This window comes from Mycteria americana, chromosome 2 (genome assembly GCF_035582795.1).
Source record: "Mycteria americana isolate JAX WOST 10 ecotype Jacksonville Zoo and Gardens chromosome 2, USCA_MyAme_1.0, whole genome shotgun sequence".
Classification (NCBI taxonomy): Eukaryota; Metazoa; Chordata; class Aves; order Ciconiiformes; family Ciconiidae; genus Mycteria; species Mycteria americana.
Window position 1 is genome coordinate 159,723,000 of NC_134366.1, and position 21,935 is coordinate 159,744,934.

The window sequence follows — 21,935 nt, forward strand, 5'->3', positions numbered from 1 at the left end:
CCAGGACAGCTCTACTCTTCCCAACTAAAAGTCCAGATTTTGTTCTCTCAGTGACCAAAACGTTGCTCATGTGGGATTGGCTTATCTCTCCAGTCACCCCTTCTTATCCTGCTTGAAATATTACCCTGGCACGTCTGTCTGCACTCCTGGATGCCGACATCCGTCCTGTGCTTTTGAAAAGGCAAATCAAATTCTGTGCACGCACCTCTCCTGGCATGTTAAAAGCTTTGGTTGCCTGTGTCCGCGGGCTTACTTGTATGTGTGTGGAGCGCTGGGCTTGCTGGCAGTATACCCCACATCTCCAAGCCCTCTGTGCAGAAGCAGTGCTGCAGTTCTGCCTTCCTGGTCTTGCCTCGACTTCTCCTCAGCCGATGTTATGTTAGCATAAGACTTTTATTTGCCCAGGATGATGCTTAATTTTGTCCACGTGTAGAGGTGACAAAGTACTTGAATACACTAGAGGACATTTTCCTAACACTGTGTGGTGTGTTTATGATGTGTTGACATATTTTAGAGAGAAAGAGTGTCCGACAGAACATCAGAGCATTGCAGAGATATATAGGGGTGTTGGGTTGGTGGCAGAGAAGAAAGACAGAGAGATATGAAAGACAATGGATATTGTGGTTGGTACCTTATTTTCATGCTTCACGTTGGGTTTTCTGGAAGAGTGCTAGTGTGATATGGTGAGATCAAGTCCCTCTGCAGAGATGAGAGATAAGGCAGTAACTCTAAAACTTCTTCATGAAAAAATGAGATAGAGATGACTGAAGGCAGTTTGCCCCAGCCACCTCTAGTGCCCCAGGACCCCCTCCCAGGGGTACTTCTCTTAGTAGTCCCTCATTCGTTTGGACAGGACATCTTCCCACATATTAGGATGTCAAACTCGGCCGTCAGGGGAGGTGCACAGATAATTCGCCAGCACTTTCAGCACTTGCAGAAGTTGGTGATCACCTAAGAAACAAGGTGGTTGGCTTCTCAAATTTGTTTGAATGCAGGTTTCAAAAGTGGCATGTAGGTGATGTGGCTGGGTGCAGTCTGCTGAAATCCTCTAACACTACGCAGCAGTGCTTCTACACGAAGTAAGCACCAAACAGTGCAAATTGCCTTACATGAGTGGAAGATATCCATGAAAGCAATCCGGGCCCAGGATGAAAGAAAGCAAGGGAAATAGTGGGGCTCACATTATGTCAGTTCTGTTTTAAGGGACAGCTGCTAAAACATGTTGTTTGTGGACAGTGAACATGGGCTTTTTCCCACTGATATTTTACAGTATTTTCAGTGCTAATTTTGCTCAGTTCTTTAAACTCCTGATGTGAGGAAACAGGTAATTCACAAGAGGTGTATTGAACCTCGTTAATCTGATGAAATATGTTGGGAGGATTGATTTATTCACTATATTAAATAACCACGTACATGCAAAACTCTGCTTTCTGACTGGGAACATGAGGACATGTGTTGGTTGCTTGCTGATTTTTTAATACTTACATGAAACCTTTTGGCAAAGTCACAGCAGCCTCTCTGTTTTTCATTTCTGTTTTTCACAGTTAAGCAGACAGCAATGCATGCTTAACAAAAACACAGAGCTTTATTAGGCTTAGAGGCATGTGCAAGAGACAGCTTTAGAAAAATACTTTCAAGACGTGCTAATCATCTGCGAGAAGTAAATATGTTATGGCACAGTAACCAATGAACAGACAAGGTCTTCAGGAGATGCGCGGGCTGTAAAGCATGCTGCAATGCAACTCCACATAAAAGATGCCAAAGCAATCCCCAAGGGAGTTGCTACATCTAGTTGTCACAGCTCAGCACCACGCTTGGTCACCAAGGCCAAAAGATGCAGCTCTTTGACATCCCATTCTGAACTCAGGTTGCCGAGCACAAGCCAGATGATCTCTGCCCTGGGCTCCAGTGCATGGTACAAGCAGCTCAGCTGTGCCCAGGCTCCCGCTCTCGCAGCCAGGGCAGCATCCTGCTCTGGTCAGAGCCAGCACACACCACTAGCTCTGAACTCCTCTGCTTGTCGCGAGCGGCCAGCTACCATCCCACCTGGGAAGTTACTGCCCTTCCAGACCTGCTGATGTATATTTAGCATGTGAAAACTCTCTCATCCAGTTCAGACCTTGGTTAGAAAAGCCAGTCCGTAAATTTTAGTTGGAGTTTTGACAAAATCTGTGGGGAGCAATTACGCAAGTAGCTATTCCAGCAGATCGGAGGGGTCGTATGCTCTGAGAGCATGAGTGGTGACAGGCGGCAGTGGTGGGATGCCTGGGATGAGATCCCTGCCTGCCAGTAGTGTCCTCCTCACACCAAAAAATGTGTCTGCTTCTTGGTCTGATTCTGACTGACGCTGCGCTTACCCTTAAAAAGGAAAGAAATCTTAATGCTTCATTTATTGCATATATTTGTAAGTTTGGGCTATGGCAACACCTTGAGGAGTAAAGACAAAACTAAATATTCAGGTTTTCCGATCAGAGAATATGCTTGAGTTTCTTTCTATTGTTTGAAGGAGGTTTTGAATTACATGCAAGTCTAAGTTTCTCCATTAGAGTGGACAGATGTCAAATTGTCATATAAAAAAATTATGTATTATATATACATTGTAATAGTAGGTAGCTGTTGTCCTTGATGCATATATAGCACTGACCTCATTTAGGCTGACAGTCTGCGAGTGGATGGAGCTCTATGCAGTTAATCGGTGCCGCACTCCCTCGGCGTGCGGGCTCCGCAGTGGAGCAGTTCCGCTGCGCCTGTGCACGGCGGAGCCCATCGGCCCCGAAGCTGCCTCTGGCAGGGTTTACTTGCGTGACTCGGTTCTGCAGGACTGGACCTCTGGGCTTCTTCCATTAACCACTACCATATGGAAACACCGAATATAGTTCCAGCTCCATCTGTCAGTCTGCTAATGGTGATTTCATACTGTGACGTATGATGCATAGAGTGAATAATGGCTTTTTGCCCTCTGTGCTTGGTTGAGAAAAAATAATTCCTGACCCAAACCCACATTTACATGATATCCAATGTACAATGCCATTCTTTCAGCTCTACCAGTTTTGTACTCTTCCCCTTCCATTTAGCTTTAAAAATGCAAAAACTGACTGACTCTCTGGTTCAATAGGATCTTTATTGCTAGAAGGAAGGATGTGACAGCATCTTGAGATATGGCAACTCCAAAATGCTGCAAATCTACTAGCTTAAGTGAGTTGCAGGGGGAACATTGCTTTGTTGTCAGCCAGTTGGTATAAAGGACAGTTTGGCACAGTGAAGAGGAACTATTAAGAATTCAGCAACAATTTTGAAGCTAAGCACCCGTCTTTGTTGTGACCCAGAGAGCAGCAGGAAGTGTTTGGTACTTCTAGCTCTCGTCTCACATTTATCTATTCTACACCATTCTGCACATCCACACAGGTTCAGCAGAAAATTGCTTTGAAATTAAAACGAGAGTGAAGAGAAGTTGCAAACAAGAATAAATAAGAAACAAGGAACAGCAACACCCTGAGGCTCTCAGTTATTAGAACAGATTTCAGCAAGTGCCTTGGAATGATCTAGCTGTTTGTTTAGACTTTCTAAGATGGGTTATTCAAGGGTACAGGCAGCCTTCGTCAGGACTGGGCTCGGCACCACGTGGCTCTCAACCAGACGTGGAGCTGGAGGGCTGTGTGCTCTTCTGGATTGTAGCCCTTTATCGACCCTCGCAGTAAACTTGTGCCTCGCAGTTATCTGTGTGTCAACTTCTACCCGTATCCCACTCCTAAAAAAAGCACTTTCATCAAAAAAGGAGAAAACTGTAACATTATTACATTACATCATTACATATAGCACTGTGGTTCTATCAAACCGCAAGGGAAAGAATCTTTTGAGAGCATTTTACTAGTGTAAGTTGAAACCTGTTGACTTTCTCGCTGGCAAAACTACATTTGTTTGTGGCTTTTATTCCTGGCGGGTGCTTCTGGAGCTGGGCCTTTAAATCTGGCAGCACCAAACAGCCGCAGCCTGTGGTGGCCCTTCGGTAACATCTTGCTGCTTTCCTCTCTTTCCATGGACAAATCCTGAAATTATGTGTCTTTTTCCTTATTGCTGACATCATGGTGCATCCCCCCAAGAATAATAAAAGCAGACTGGGAACACAATAGCTGGCCTTTTGGCTAAGTATTTTGTAAATACCACATGAGTATTTTAGGATTAACAGCCTATTTGCATTTGTCAGCTGGGGACATTGTCTGATTCTCTGTCTTTTCACTTTCTTTTGCTTCTGCGTTAATTGGTGTCAGCATTCCTTATATACAGAGGAATATTATTCATCTGATAACTGGTTGATCTGCTATTGCTGTTTTCCCAGGTCCATCCAGGTACCCAAGGTAATTACTGGATTCCACACATTTCATGAACTCTAAATGTGTATTTAAGCCATTAACATAAATGCACTTTTTTTCTTTTGAGAAGATTTTTTTTAAAAAACATGCTAATAAATTAACAGTGAACTGATCAGAAAAGTTGTTATTTTCCTCAGTGTAAGTAACAAGTTTTAAGGTCACTGCTGACAATAGGGCAAACATAATGGTTTCATAGACTTTTGAGGAGAAAGATGTGGATGCAGAGGGAAACATCTTCATTGCTAGGATTAATGGAACTGCCACTCATTCAATAACTGCATGCAGTTATACACTGCAACGAGAATAACACCTGTGGAAGGCAAAAGGGCTGTTCAGACAATCATTTAAGATTTTGTAAGCTCAAACATAACATACACAAATTAAGAGGATGAAGCGCTTGCTAAATACTGAAGTCATTTGATCACAAGTACAAATGAAGGCAAAGGCAATGGAAAAGCTTAGGAAAAAAATACTGGGAGAGATGATAAAACAAGCCATTTAGGAAACATCTCCTAACAGAATGACAACCTCGTTCATTGTTATTCAGGCAAAAACAACTTATGCAACAAGGCTGTTAGAGGTGAACAACAGACAAATTGGAAAATAAGATAATGGAAAATTTGATATCGTTTGGAAGAGTAAGGGGGGGACCTTAACAACTATCAAGAGAGACTCACATGGGGATTTTTTTTGCTATAGTAAGAGCTGTTGAAGTTCTGAGCTTTGAATGTGTGCTGAAAGCTAAGAATAGGCAAACATTTTCTTGAACATATATCTTGTTCCTTTTTGCTGATTTTGATGTGCCAAGAAGGGTAAATGTGATATTTCTTTCTCCTTCTAAGAGGAACAGAAAAGGACTGCCCATATGGGCTTACCTTTCAATCACTAAAGAGCGAGAAATGCAACAAATTATAACTCCTTTTTTGGGATATCTTGGTATACATATAGGTGCAGATCTCCAAACATATGCAAACACGAGCTTGTGTACATTGATGTGGAATCTTTCAATAAATGCAGATGTGGCACTCCAGAGGACTGTGCATGCCAGTTTTTGGATGTCACAGCTGCCTGCAGTTACATAATTGTGCATTGAAATAAATACATTAGTGTCTGCATATATTTGGAGCACTGCACCTGAATACAACACAAGGCAGCCAAATATACCCACTAACTATGAAAGGTTGCTTGATGAAAACAGATGTCCCACTGTTTGGCTCCAGACGTCTGGGTACATTATGCAATGGGGTTGCGTGTGTGATTTTTGACTATGAACTTTATCACTATAGAGAGGTCAGGTGTTGGCACTCAGCACGAGCAGGAGGATGGTTCAGGTGGACCACCAGACTGGTTGCCAGATTCACGTTTCAGACTAGACCTTCAGCTGGAGTACAGCTCCATGAAAAGCAATGGAGCCCGGAGGTTTGTGCTGGCTGAGGATCTTGCCCACACAATCCTCTCTGGTAAGTGTTTATGAGTAGGGGAATTATTTTCAACACATTATTTGTAAAAAGTCCAAAGTGAAGTGATGCATTTAATTTCCACAGGAAAAAAAAGAATTCTTTGGTCAGGATTCAAAAAATGCAGAAAGCACTAGAAGAAAAGCAGTGGTGACCTTTTATTAAATAGCCCTCTGGATCAGCACTCACAGAGGCCAAGAGAGACCAGGAGAACGTGAACTCCAGCTTCTGCACCCCAGCAGAGTGCCCTGAGAAGAGCAGAGGAGAAGGGCCAGGCCAGCTGGAGGCAAATGTGTCTCCACCTCCATCTCTTATCTTTCACCACTGCCTAGGCAGAAGGGCTGCATGGCACCTGGTGACAGACGAGAGCAGTTCAGGGTGGAGTCTGGGGCTGGAAAACATCCATATTTCACAAAAAAAATATTTGGAATTGGTTCTTTCCACATTCTCTTCCACTGGACTTACTCCAGCTTCTATAAAAAGTCATTGGAGCAGAGGCTGGAATTTCAGTGTTTTGCTTTTGATGAAAATGCTTGGCATTGACTTTTTTTTCAGCAAGGAATAAACAATATTTTTTTTCTTACCAACCCTGTTCCCCCCATCACTACATACTGTAACCTGCAAGTCCCACGCAAAACTGCAAGTCAAAACACACCATAAATTATAATTTCAGGCATCATTTTGCCAAGCCGAAACTTAGAATCATTGAATCACTGAGACTGGAAAGGACCTCGGGAGGTTGCTAGCCCAGTCTCCTGCCCGAAGCAGGGTCAGCACTGAATTCAGACCAGGTTGCTCTGGACTTTGTCTAGTTAGTTGAAAATCTCCAGGAAGAAGACACCACAAACAACTTCCTGGGCAACTTGTTCCAGTGCTGACTGTTCTTGTGATGAAAATGTTTTCCCTTACGGCCAGTCAAAATCTCCCCTATTTCAGTTGATGACCATTGTCTCTCATCTTCCTGCCAGGTACCTCTGCAAAGCTTGGCTCTGTCTTCTCAGTCACCTTCTCTCAAGCACTGGAAGGCTGCTATTGTGTTCCCCCAAGCCTTCCCCTCCCTGTTCCCTGTTTCTTCATCCTTGTGGTGTCTAAAATCACATATACAGTGGTTTTCAAAGCCATTCTTTCAATTTTCAGAATGTGAGCAAGCTTTGTAAACTGGTATCTTTCCTCTTTTCCTGGCTGTTGGCAATTAGAATAATTCTTTAATGTCCTTGAAACTCAGTGAAACACAATATTCTACCCTGCAATGAAAAGGCTTCTTACAAGTTGTTCTTACAAGAAAGATTCCCACTGAGTTAGTATCACCAGATCTCACATCAACACAGAATCTGAGGGCTTTATAGAGATTTTGAGCTTTTTCCTACATATGCACGCAGAAAACTGTACTAAATAGACTTCATCGGTGCTGATCCAAGCCTACATGGTAATGAATTTGCATTGAACGGAATGACACGAGGGACAGATGATATTGGACTGATCTACTGCAATATGCTGATATGAAGAAAATCGCTCCAAACCTTTCTTTCAGTTTATGGAAAGAATTTACATCAGCAATTATAGCAACTACTGAGAATATGGTTTAGGTAGCCACACAGTAAGAAGAGAGAATAGTCCATCTTAGAGGGCTGCATGGAAAGGGAAGAATCAGAAATGGAAGCTAATATGAGAAAAAAAAAACAAACCAAACCCATGAAGAAATATAATAGACACTCAGCAGACATACCCAGAGCATTTAAATTAGACATGTATTCATTTGTACAATTTATCACATTATTCAACCATTAACATAGCTAGTACAATTATAGTTTTGGACATTTTAGTTCACTATATGTCATAATGCTGTAAAATGACTTAAAAAGAAAATACTTCCAAGATTTATCATATTTTTTTCAGTATATTAATGTTGAGATATCTGTTGTACTAGGCATGAATGCAGAAGAAAACAGTCCTTGTTTTAAAGCATTTACAAGCTAATGATGTGAAGATACAGACGCCTTAACTCCAGGCAGAATCATCTGTGGAATGAAGCCCTAAACAGGTAAAATAGTGGGGGTGACAGAAAGAAATTTGCTTCCCCTACAGAAGTCCAAGATAAATCTGTGAGAATCACTGCTGTTTTCCTGTGTGTGTTTTGACAAAAATGTGCAATTTTGCAAAGGCAAGCATTTTGCTCTGACCAGCAGCAGGGAAACCCACAGGGTGAGGAGAACCATTTGTCAGACAGAAATTGTGAGATATGTTTGCATATAAACTTTTAATTAAAATTGCTGCTCTTACCCTACTGCTGGTGGAAGCCATAAGGGTGACAAATTAGCTCTCTTACAACCCAAACAGTATGGGCGCTAACTGTTAGAGATTATGAAGCCGTATTAAGTCTGGAAGAAACCTGGTTTATGATCTTACATAGGGATCCATGTAAATGATTCCATTTTTTAACGCAGCTGTCACAGTTCTCAGAAATACTGTGATTATAAAGGCAGCAAGGCTTGCAGTTACCCATATACTTAAGTACAGATTTGGCTCTAAATTACAGTGATAATATAAGCGTAGGTCCTGGTTAGCTCTGTAGCAAGTTTTGTGCTGGCAAATGCCTGTTCAGCTCATGGTTTCACTGGGGCTTGGCAGGGGAAGGGGGTCTCACTGCAAGACATGCGCCAGAGCTTGCTCCTCAGTTGCATTATGCTGCCCTGTGGATCTCATGGGGCTCTCCAGAGAAAGCATTGGCCAAGGTGGGCAAGGGTAGGATGACCAAAGGAGGCAAATAATCTCTAATCTGGAAGCCACAGAGGCTGGGAGAACTGCGTGATATTGCTCAGTGGAGGGGAGACTCTGCTCCCCAGCATGGGGAACGGCCATTGCACTCTTCAGGCCGTTACGGTATAGTTTCACAAGCAGACAAAGTGGGAGCCAAGGAGGAAAGTGGTCTTGTCAGAGGTTACAGAACAAATCAGCGCAGGAGCTGGGAAGAGACTTACTCCTCAGTAGGAGTATATTGATTATTTAACTGCTGGGCACATTTGGCTGCTGAAAGAGTCCTAGGGCTCAAATGAGATACAAGAACAAATAATTCACAGCAGACCTCAAAGATGAGAAATTTTTGGCTATGCGTCTTACCTCCCCTATAATTTTTTTTCTCAATTATTTTAATGGAAGATGGTGAAAAGTGTTGTAGAGGTAAAAAAAACCTAATGGGGTTTCGTCTTCAGCAGTGGAAACATGGATTGTGAGGGAGTGCAGGAAAATAACTCATGATCATCCACTAAAATATGGAGGATGTCAATGCGTTGCCTGAACACAGACATCTCGGCTTACTTGGGTATCTCACCTGATCTTCAGCTGCCACTCCAGAGTGAAGCACAACTCCCATGGGTCCTCTGTCTTCTCTTCTGGCCTCGTTTATCATCTCAGAAATGTACGCATATGCAAATAAAGCTTAATTCAAGGAGTGGTTCTCTGTTTCAGTGCAGGCTGTTTCAGGTCCATAAACAGCTGGGTTTGGTATCGCTGTGTAGTTAGTTCTCACTTTTAGTTATGTCTACACCTCTGTGCTTTGGGATTTAAGTGATTGCTCTTGAGTTCACTTGAACTTTCATGAACAATAGTGAGTACAAAATTCAAATGACTAGAAATACACTTCCTTTCTTTTAATTCATCTGTCATGTTTGTGGGTAGGGCCTATCTTGGAAATGGATTGGTGCAGCTGGTCTGATTGGGAAAAAAGAAAAGACTTAAGTATTAGAATGAATTACTGATGATATCATCTGGAGAAAAGAGGCTTTATTTCTCCAGAAACTATTAACCTCTGTTTTAAACTAATCTTTTTCTCAGAGGCCTAATATGTTTGGGGAACTGTGTATCTGGAGGAACTGAGATGGAAACTGGAAATCTTCTTTTCTATTAAATTTAAATTGTGCCTAAAGAATCATGCAGAAACGGGAAACGGTTAGATTGCAGTAATTCAGTGACTCATAGGCAATAATTAGTGGTCTTCCTCTGACCCCAGAGGACAAAATCCACACCACAGTATCAATGGGGCTGTTGGGAGCCCGACACCTGAGAAAGGCTTCTCAGTCACATTGCCAGGAGAATGCCTTAGCCAGAGAGAAGTGATTTTGTCCTTGTGATTTAAGGGTAAACTGTCACTGAAGCTGTGAACAGGCATTTTTGAGCCCTTGGGCAGGCTGTAAATACTGTTATTAAAAAAAGCCCCTTTCAAACAATCAATTCTGGAGAATATAGCAAGATTTTTAAAACCTTGGAATTTCCAGAAGTCAGTGCGAGTGTGTAATTTCATCTGAATGTGGATCAGGACCTTACTGTGTTGGGATTATGTTATTAAAAATGTAATTTCTGCATCTCAGGAGCTGCAGGGTATGTCTCTGCAAGAGGACAGCCTTCCCATGCACCGTGCTGGAGACCAGCAGAGCTGGTCCTTGCTGGTCTGGAGCCTCCCCCAGCCGCAGCTGAGCACCGCTCCACCCTGCTGGGGTCTGTTACCAAAAATTGCTCCACCAGCTCCCGCTGCCAGGAAGGAGAAAATGTAAGTCACCAACTTCCTCTTCGATCCGTGGCATGCAGGGTTGCTCACTTCTGCTGATGAGAGCGTAATGCCTACTTAATTATGTCATGGCCCTAGTCTTCTTTAATTAACTTGGATTGTTTAATGTAAGAAAAGTGTTCTGAAAATGTAAATCACAATGGGTCCAACCCACAGTGAAGTACATTTTGCCAGGAACCAAGTATCACCCAGTAAGAAATACAAATACCATTAATTCGTAATACCTGCTGCTTGTGTAAATTGCGGTGCTTCAATTTTTTGCTTCCATCATGTATATTTGGGGGTGGACATCAGTTTCCTATGGAAATCTATACTGAACTCAAGAGTCAATGCTCTGTTGTATTAGTTGCCTATTTAAAATGTTTGCGGTCTTGTATTTCTTCTTTTGGGTTGTGCCTGTGTGAAGTATCTGTCATTATATGTCTAAAAATATGAGAAAGTTAAAACCGGTGATTTTTAGACCTTTGGCAACATTACGGTTTGGAGTGGGAACATTACGCAATGGAGTGAGATTACTGATCTGAGATGTGCAAAACTATAACTATATGTGCTATTGATTATGTATACATATATATGTATGTATGTAGGTGTATATATAGAGATGAATATATATCTCATGGCACTGAACTGCTTCTGTAGGCAGTCTTCCAGGGAGGCAACTTGTGAAAGATTGTTCCTGCTAAGAGGCGAGCAGGGCAGGTCCATGCAGAGCTGGAAGGGGTGCTGGCTGTGGTACCCTGCAAGTTTGCTGCCATCCTGTCACTGTGCTCCTGTTTCGGCTCTTGGATGTCAGCGTGAAGCTCCCTTAGCTGTCTCACCAACACTTGGTCCAAACAACGCATTTCCATCTGTAGAGGTATCATTTCAGCAGTGCTCAGAAACTTATGTATTGGATCAGTGTCATACACTGTCTCAAAGTGTTTGAGAGTAATGAGTAGAGGTGAATTAATGAGTACAGAGAATTACTTTGTGTAGTCTTAGCATCCAGAACAGATAATCCTCCTAAGTTTTGGAAGTTCTGCTTCATTCTGTCACGGCAGTAGATTTGTGTGAAATATGTGCCTGGATCTCACTTGAAATCAGGAGGAGTTTGGAATTCAGTCATCACTGTAGCTGTTTTCTCTGTATGTCTGTATGTTTGGCATAGTGGTACAGGTTTTAAACTCTTCTCCTAGAATCCTGTCTCTGAAAATTATCTGTCCTAAAAAGCTGCCATATCGTCCCTATTGTAAAGGACCAGCATGGAGAAGCAGATATGAGCTGTTGATGTAAGCTATACGTACAGCCTCCTGATGCAGGATGTCCTCAGTAGATACCTCTGTGAACCACATCATCATAACTGCATGAACGTTGCCTTGAGGCTGAAGGTTATTGGGAGCCAGTGAGGAGAGGGCACACGTGTACATCTCCAAGAGCGTCACGAGAGATTGTGTTGGTGCTACCTTCCTATGCACAGGCCAGGTCTGAGTCACAGCTCTCCCAAAGCAATTACACTCTAATAAGCACCACACATTTAGGAACTTTTCTGGACACACTGAATCTGTGAAATGGGACCATGCTGAGCAGTGAGTGGGGTGGGATGGAGAGAAAGGCAAGTTTGTGTGAGTTAGAGAAACTTTTGGTTCAGCTTGGATCACAAATTAGAAGAGGGTCAGACTGCCTACGAGCTGATGGTCCATATCAGAAAGTTTGCTCATCTAGAGGCCCTCAGGGTAGGCTAGAGCTCCTGATCAGTTGTGAGTCCAAACTTGACCATGATAAAGGAGATGCTGCATTTTCCTGACCAACCGGCCTTATCAAAACCCTTATAGTCTCACAGCAGACAACCTGCCCTATCACTTGACAGCCGTGGGTGTTGATGGGCCTGGGACCTGAAACAATATTATTTTCACTCCAGCAGAGCTCTAAAATTAACTCACAATTTATAGCAATGGTAAAATACTTCTGTCTTTTTTATGTTAGTTATTAACTAAGAATATTTTTCACTGGAAGTTTATTTTGCCAAAAACCTTTGAAATTACTTGCATCAGTGAACTATAATATAGGTAAAGCTCCATATAAAGTATTTGATAGGGAATTAAAAAATAACAAGACAGCAAAGCTTGAAGAAATCACTCGCTCTTTGATTGGATTTGAGACCCCTCAGGTGACTCAGCTGATTTGCCAGGAAATGTGAATTTTGAAACCAGGCCAACAAAAAGCAGAGCATACCTTCAACCTAAACCAAAAGCCATGCCTGAAAGTTTAACACACAAAGTTGCAGCATATTCTCATCTATGACTGACTGAGGTTTTTATTATTCCACACTGCTCAGGAGTCTCTTTTAATTAATATCAAACACTGCGATACAGAAGGAAATACATTAAAAAGGCAATTATTAAATTTGCCCCCAGCTGTTATTGCTAGATGTGCCATATTTTTGACTAGTGATTATTATAAGAATTCTACACTGTAATTCTGATGCTGCTCTATTACATATCTTAAGAGGCAAAAAATGGTCTGGAAATGAGAGCTCAGGTCTGAGCTACAAGATTATTCATTAATCTCTTCCACAGTGTGACCTTGGGAGACTGCCTCAATTTCCCTGTCCCTCAGTTAAGCTAATAACTGCTTGCTTCCCATGGCCACTATGAGGTTTAATTAATAACTTGGATTTGTCTCCAAGTCTGCATTTCCTTTTTTTGTGCTCAAGTGCACAACTCCCATCATACAATGCCTGGGAAGGGAGGTTACAGCATCGGAAAGGAAATCTCCCCAGTGCCTGCAGGCACAGGGACACTGGTCTGGTCTCCAGGTCAAAAAGGGCTTGGAGAGGCCAAGACAAGAGAATTTGACTTGCAGACAAGAGAAGTCTCCTGTGCAGAAAGCCAGAAAAGGGATGAGCGCTGCCTGACAGCTGTCCCAGTAGCTGAGCACCCTGTAAGAGCAGGAGCCTGTCTGACACGTGAAGACGGACTTCTAGATTTCACTTCTCACTTTGTGAAACCTCAGCAAGGGATATCGCAAAATATCTGCACTGAAAGGATGCATGTATGCAAAATGTATCATAGAGTGGACGTAAAGTGTGGAAGAGAAAGGAAAAAGTTAAAGCGTATCTTTTCAGCATGAAACGTGCACAGAAACTGTCTGCAGGTGGTGCTTGTGCAATTCTCTGTGCCCAGTGCACCCACAAACATCTGAAAATTTGCCCCTGCAAGCAGTGCTGTCCTAAAACAGTAGCTGCAAGTCTTTTAAAAAGATAGAAAGTGAGAATGGGTTTCTGAGATCTGATATCTAGTTTTGAGGACAGAACCACACAGGAGACTGGAGTCATGGCGAGAACCCAAGCACTTCATTATGTTGTGCCATTTCCCAAATAAGAGGCAATTAAAATGCAGCTTCTTGTACTGTTCCACTGCAGTGTAGCCATTAAGCTTCAGTTTGCACGTTAGGGTCCTATTTGGCAAACAGAGTATTTGTGCTAGTTGCACAAAAAGACACCACAAGACCATACCCATCTCTTGAATGCTCAGCGTGACACTTTGGAAAATCTGTGTGTGTTAAAGTTATGAAGTCTGGTGAGTTTATGAAGGTTTCGTAACTATAAATACCATGGGCCAGGTTCATACTTAAAAGCATTAGTGAAAATGCTTTTTAGACTATTAGTATAATAACTAATATTAGACTATTAATATAGTATTAGACTATTAATATAGTATTAATAGTCTATTAATTAGACTATTAATATAATATTAGACTATTAATATAATGGCAAAGCATTCATGGTGTGGCCACCAGTAGACTTGCCCCCAACAATGAAAGAAAATCATGAGTAGAGTTTTTCTATGATAACTAATTTGCAGACAGATTTTTTTTGCACACCAACGTTAGCTGGGAGCCACAGTTCTCAATGCCCTTGACTGAAAAAAACCCTATGAGCTGAAACGTGTAGGCTCAGTGAACACGGAATCAACGTTTTCCTAACAGGGTCTCTATCTCTGGATTTAGGATAGAAAGATTGACAAAAAAAATGGAGACCCTTAACCTGGATAATCTGTGATTGAAGTGCAAGCACTGTAGAACAGTGGGAGAGATGCAGTACAGAAAACAGTGGGGCTCCTAAGATTGTTTGCATGAGATGGCATTAAGGCCATGGAAAAATCCTAGCAGAAAAGAAGGAATGAAGAAGCAATGTGCAAAAACTTTCTCTTACAATCCCAGAATCTGGAAGAATGACAGAACATATGCAGTTTGATCTAAGCAAGGTAAAGGGAAGTTAGACAAGGTCTGAGAAGAGGTGACACGAGCAGGAGAAGCCTCAACTAGTGGTACCATGACAAGGGACTTCCAAAGGAAAATTTCCAGGAATGCTCAAGACAGGCAAAGATGCTCTGGTAAGGATGTGCAGAAGGATTCTTCAAGTAGATCCTATAGCTTCATTACTGGCAAAACCAGTTTGGAATTGTTTAGTTTTTCTAGTCAAACAGCATCCTGGGAGCTCCTAACATAACCCAGTGCCATCCTCTTTGCTCTCTTCTTGACCTCACCCACTTCTGTTTTTTGCGGAGGCTCAGATATGCTCTGAACCTTGTGGCTTACTTTCTTCACTTAATACATTTTCCTGAAGAGTTAGATTAAAAATGAAAGGGGGTAGGGAGGAGAGCTTTGAGTAATGGAGTTGAAGTAATGGGGTATTTTGAGACAGTGGTCATGAGATCAAGAGACAGGTGCCCCAAGTTCTCGCACCTCCTGCAGAAGGTGGCAGACAGTCAGACTCTACATGGGAGAGCTCCCCATCTGCAGCTGGTGCTTACTCAGTCTTAGGAGAACCTCAAAATCCCCGTGTGTTCTTCTGTGTCCACAAGTAAGAGATCAGTCAGGACTGTAGCATATAACTTTTAAGGCCCTTTATCTTTTTTTCTGGAGAGCAGAAGTATAGGAAATGTATTGGACTGGGATCTTTGTCTGACTTTGAACATTCAAAACTTTATCATCCTGAGCAACCAATCTGCAACAGGCCAGTTGCTCTTTAGGTTTATGACCCTCTATTAGATGGGAGTTTTCCAGATAATCTGATCTATAATTTATTGTACTCAAATGATCAAGTGAAAAGCATTAATTTTTACAACTTGCTCATTATTTTAAATGATTTCTCTGTTTCCTCCTAGAGCTCCTCTGTCAAATGTATAGAACTCTTGCAGATAATGGTTTATTTGCAGGCTGTATCTACATCCATTACAGACAGAGAAAAACAAGAGACTGTATGGACATTATAACTGCAAGAAGAACAAGTCATATATAAAAAAAACCCAATTTCCACATAACAGGAGGGAAAAATTTAAAGATATTGTAGACATTTAAAAGCAGAAATCACTTAGACTTTCAACACTTCTAAAAGGTTGTAGTACTTTTAAAAAATATCTACCCGCTCTTTTACCACATCCAAAGAGAGGTGTTCAGGATCAGCAAGATGAAGGTAGAGGAGTCTATCTGCTCTTACATTAATCTAAACGGAAAAAAGTCTATGACATCTAGGCTTTGTAAAGCCAAGCTTTAGATCTGTCATTGATGTCTGTTCAAAGGGCCGTTGCTGTATTCAGCACAGGAGATTACATGGCACATGGCAGCAGCTGTCCCCCTCCCAGCACAATGCAATCAGAAAATGCCCATGGTGATATTTAGTTAGCTATTAAATTCAATTTAATTTTCATAGTGCTGCATATTTGTGAGTTGGCTGTGCCCAGGGACATGAAAGGAATCGTGAGCATTGAGCGGAGTTTTAACAGCTCAGCAGGCGAAGCTGGAATAGGTTGTACCTGGGAAGGTACCGGATGGTGCCTGGTCTGTCCTTCCCAGTGCTAAGCAATGAGCAGTCTCACGAAGGCTACAGCCATCTTCCCAATCCTGTTGGGCTGTAAGAATGTGCAGCGATTTAGATAAATGTCTTTAGGAAAACACAGTCAGAAACTTAATTTCAGACATCTCAAATGTAAGCATTGGGACCTGGGGCTCAGGAAGAGTAGCAAGAGCCCATTCGAGATGCAGAAGGCAGCGCAGGAAAACTGCAGGCCGAAATCCTGGTGATGTTGGTGTGGATGGCAGGACACCTCTGTAACTTCAGTGGGAGATGATTTCAGCCCAGGACAAGGAACAACGACGGTGGGCTCAGCAAGTGTGGAGCAGCCAGCAGAGCTGGGCAGTGGCAGGTGGGCAGGAGGAAAGCTGCACAGCTGCCTGCTCTGCACACAGCAGCTCTGTCCTCTATAGATGGATGCGTAGCATCCTGTCATATTTCTATCTCTAAATTAATTCAATTAAATCAGCGTAATGTTATAAAAATTGGCGTATGGCTCTATTTCTGTTTCTGTTCTCAGTCCGGTAAAACATGTTATTACATTTCAGAGAAGGTTTTGACTTTAAGAACCCCTAGAAGGCATAATTGTAATGATTTCCAGCTATTGCAGCCTTGCCTTTCTCCAGAGCTATACAGAATCCATTGCTTCAGGAAGGCTTTCTGTGCCATCAGGTTTAAGAAGAGCACATGCAGGAATCCAACACCAGTGCATGCACAGGAGACCTGTGGATGTTTGGGGACATGAGGAAGGTGACAAGCACCTGTCACGGTGAACACACCTCTGCCTCCTAAATCTCAGAGGTCCTACTTAGAAATGAAGACATTCTGGGAAGTTCAGTCTAGATTTGCCCCTAGGGTAAGAGTGAGATCTTGCCTCCTCACTGAGGCAAGGCAAATTTTGTAATTTCCCCATGATAAATATGTATTATCCCGTGTTAGACGAAAGTCCAGCACTCAGCCCAAGAGGAAGAACACAATTTCTGACTCTCACATATCTGAAGTTAAGTCCTTCTGTCTTCAGAAAACTATTTGTGAAGATTTTCTTGGGTTACAGAGCACAAATCAGCAATCCATACCACACTGAGCTTTACTAAGCTTTTCTGGTGATGACTCTTGGCATGAATAACTGCTACATTAAGAGTATCAGGTTTTAAGAAATTTTGAGAAATTCATCTGGTTCTGAAGTCTTCAAGCCAAACTTAGGGATGTTCGCATGGTCTCATGCCTCTCTAGTGCCCAGCTTGCTCAGTACAGTCATTGCAGTCTCCAAGGACTCAGCAGACAGCCTCCTATTGGAAAATATCTCTAAATCATTTGTAAATTTGTAGCTGAGCTGCCAAAGGGTTTGGACTTCAAAAGAGATCATTCGTACAGCACAGTTAGCACACTTTGCTAAGCCCAAGAGAGTCTGGGAATCCTGCATGTCATCAAGCTTACACAAAAATCCTCCAAAAATCACTAAGCTGTTTGCCACAAGTCTCAGATTTCAGGGGTTTGAATACAAATCCGTCCTGTCTTTGGAAGTAGCAATGCAAATCTGTTTACCACCCAGCTTAGAAAATATCTTCCAACTCCCCACCTGCCCCAGTCTCCAGAGCCTGGTGGAAGCCTTGTTCAACTGGAGTTGAGATTGTAAATGTTGTGTAAGGGAAAATTATGTTTAGCTGAAAAATAGTGGAAGTGAAAAAGGAAGGTTAAAAAAATCCCATATATACTTGCATCATCCTACTCTAATTCATCTAATATATGTCTGTCAAAACTGTCTTTCTCAGCTGTCAGTCTAAACATATCACTCATCTCCATGGATATTAACTTCCTCTGCACACTCTGTTATATTCAACTTTTCTTCCTTTCACCAGTGCAGCATAGTTTTTCTCTGTCGATGCCTCCTGTTCTACAGATATTCTTTGTCAGTAATGATACGCTGGTCTTGCTCTTCAATTCCCTAGCTGCCATCACTTCTTTTTGTCCATTTTGATGGAGAAAGGCCTCAGAACTCCAGGTCACAAAGTTGTTGTTTGTGCCTTAGTTAGTCTTCCATAATGTCAAACAAAAAAACATTTTAAATGTCAGGGGAGATGTTTTTATGTCTATGCTCAGAGATATGTCTGTATCTAAATAGAACAAATCTTTCTCCCCCCAAAACTCCACACAAATGAAGCTTCATTTCTGAATTTTCCAGTGCATTTTATCTTCATTTGGACATAAACCACTTGGGGAAGAAACTGCTATTATGATACAGACCAAAGAGTGTTGGGAGAGAAATCGTAAGTAACAGAATAATAATAGGAAAGTGCAGATGAAATTGTGGCACCTGAAAAAGCCTTTGCTCCACCCAAAGAATGCTTTTCATCCCACATGCACTAGTTATTTGTTTTGGATAAGAGCAGGAAAATCGATTTGAAGTTCAATAGCAAAACCAGAATATTTTTCCTTACAGAGCACCCATAAACTAATTTGGAATGAAATACTTTACAATTATATCATTCTATAACAATATACGTTAAATGTTCTAATGAAAATTATTTAAATCTAAATTGTGAATGTGCCTGGAAATTGTATCAATTTTCCTAGAAGAAAGGATGCTAGACATAAATATGATGGAAACCCTGCCTTTTTCCCTTTATAATTACAAATACAAGAAATACAATTCAGTGTTTTAGCTCCCCGTTCCCTGCAATTTATGGCATCTTGGGCAATCCAGCTTCTGCTGGGTGAAGTGGTTCAGCTGAGTTAATAAATGCTGTCCTCACTTTATACAAACAGTGCATTGAAATTTGCTTCCCCCAAGCACGTCAGGTGTGATCAACAGCATCTACTGTTTCTAATGACCTTGTTTAAAGAAATAAAATGAGTCTCAGAAAAATTACGTTTTCCATGCTAGGCCCGTTGTGTGAAAAAGATCTCAGCACTAAAAGGAGACAGCCAAGGTGCAGGGCTGGTTTGCACAATTTGGCCGTGCTCTTGACTCTGTGGGTTGGAACTGACATAAAACCATGACAAGCTGCTGCTTTGATGAGATACATCTTTACGGTCTTGGTTAATGGATCTTAAAACCCCCTTCCTCTGCAAAACTCCAAACCAAACAACATGCCTAGGTGTGGCCACCAGAGGAAATGGGACCCCTGTAAGGGACATTCAAGAATGAAGGGTTTATGGGTGCACTGTTCAGCCATCCATTGCTCATTTTTTTCCTTGCTACATCTACAGGTGTCCAAACCGTGGCTGTCTGTTCCCACTAAGCTTTACTTTTGAGCCAGCAAATAGCTCAAAACAGTAAAGGCCACCCTGCTGGCATGACAACAACCTTGATGCCCCATTTGTTTCCTTCCCAAGGTCCCATATGGAGCCATTGACTCTGCTCCAACCTGGTTCTCTGAGATCATGTTGGTGATGTTCACCACAGGCAAGCCCTGTGTGCCTGGACACACCCTGTGAATGGAGACACATGGAGGCATCCATCTGTTGCCTCCAGACATCTCTCTTAAGAAATGGGGTGTTTTACCAGAGCCCACAAAAGTCTGCCTCATTGGCCATCAATAAATTTGGTGAGGACCTTGCATGTTCTCTGGGCTGACTTTTACCTGCTGGAGCTCTGCACTGTTCTGGGAGCGTTTCTGGGGAGATGAAGCGGAAATGGTAGCTTTACTTGTGGCCCTTTTCCCTCTTCCCCCACTCCCTCTGCTGTGAGCTGCTTTGAAGGGCTTGTCCTGCTCCCTGTGGCACCAGCCAACACCAGTAAGGAGGAGGGAATGTCTCCTCATGTCTGCAAGAGCTGGTTACCCCTTGCGCCAGCAGCGGGGCCGCACTGGCACCACTGCAGCAACCATGTGGAGACCATTTCAACATCGTCTCTGACGTACAGAGATGTCTTAGCACGCTCAGGCATCCCTGGGGCAATAGACCGTCTTAAGGGGCTTCTCCTTCTCCACAGCCAGGGTCTCCGGCAGGCAGCTTGCTGAGTGGGGTGTTCCCAGCTCCATACTACATGGCGTGGGACACCCCATCCTGCCTCCGGGTGCATCATCGCTCCCCTTTGCTTAGTGTGAGTTTGTTTCTGTTTGTTCAATATTCAATTCAAGGCTAGGTAAAATGAGCAAAACCCCTCCCTGGCCAGGAGGACAGCTCTGAAAAAGGTGGAAATGTGTATCTCCAAGTGCTCGCTGTGAAAGATGATTTATTTGTTTCTGGGGATGAAGCCTCATTTGTTCATTTGTTTTATTTTGTGCTTATCGTTATCCCAGTGTCCCACTGAGAGGAGGAGGAAGGGTCGGAGAACAACCTGTCTCCTTAGCGATGAGGAACAAAGTGTTCATTCAGTGAATCTTGTTGATTGCAATCTACTGGATGACTTCTGCATGCTTCACTTATAATTAACTACCATACATTTTCTTGGGATTAGTGACTTGTCAGCATTTTTGGGAGCTGGTGCTAGGAATTTTAAATAATAACAGCATTTATCTTCTGCATGGACACATTGTAGTTAGGCTGATAAAGATAAGTGAGGCATTACAACAGGTTTTTCCAAGTCTGGGAGTGAAAGGTAGGAGAAGAATTTCTTTTTTTTGTATAATTATAAGAATAATTTCATCTAATAATGATATTTCTTGCATGAGTAGACATAAGAGAACCAAGTATCTTTCTCATAAGTTAATATCAGGAAATAAGTTTTCTGTCCTGCCAACCTTTGCGCTGCCAGTTTCTGGCCTTAGTTGCTGACCAAACTCCTCATCCCTTCAGACACAGGAGCTCCGACATGGAGAGGAAGAATTTAACTCGCCATCCAGGGAGGCACGTCAGTAGCTGCTGAAGTTCATTCCTGTTCGAGGCCAAATTTACGCCTGTCCCCTCAGCAGGCTCCAAAAGACTCTTAAATCTCACGGAGAGGGGCTTTACCAGGAGGCAGACAAATTCAAATTAGAAACAAGGCGCCCCTGTCCCCCTCGCCAAGCCATAAATAATAACAGTGCTGGTGAGGAACTGTCGCTGCAACTGGCCTTTCCCACGTGAAACTGCCAGCTCGTTCCGGGGCACCTTTCTGGAAGTGAAAGTGCTGGGCTCAGAGCAAGGCAGGGTGACACTGCCTTCAGGCTGGAAGGTCTGATGCCGGCATGATATAAGTCACCCAGCCTTAGCATCTCTGAATTTTTGCTGCTGCAGTTATAGTTATGACTGGTGTATAGGTAAATGAGGGGTTTTTTAAATATAAAAATAATTCCTACAGATTTTCTGTGTGCTTATCTATGAGAGCATGGGGACAAGCCGTACCACAATTCACAGGGATGAGTACTGAGCCCCTGGGTTTAGTGCACAGCTGCATCCGAATGCTGAGTGGCACCGCGCTCCCTGAGCAGTGCTTTTGGACCAGATCCTCGGTGTAAATCAGGATGCTTTCTTCGAAGTTGTGCTGCTTTATCCCCTCTGAGGGATGGGGGAACTGAAGCAAAATCCTTGGGAGCTGCTGGTGGGCAAGATTTCTTTTTTTGTGAAGTCTTTGGTCTGTATATGAAAAACACCACTGGAAGATGTTTTGTAAACAGCTGCATTAAACCTGCCTCCATTTCTAGACCGAAATTATTTCCATCAGCTTCCAGTCCTTGTAGCCGATTATTGTTTGAAATTGTGGGGGAGAGAAGGAGACTTCCCTGCAAGAATTAGAGCAGACCAAATCTGTGTGTGTACAGGATTGGGTAGGTGAAGAAACAAAGCAAAAT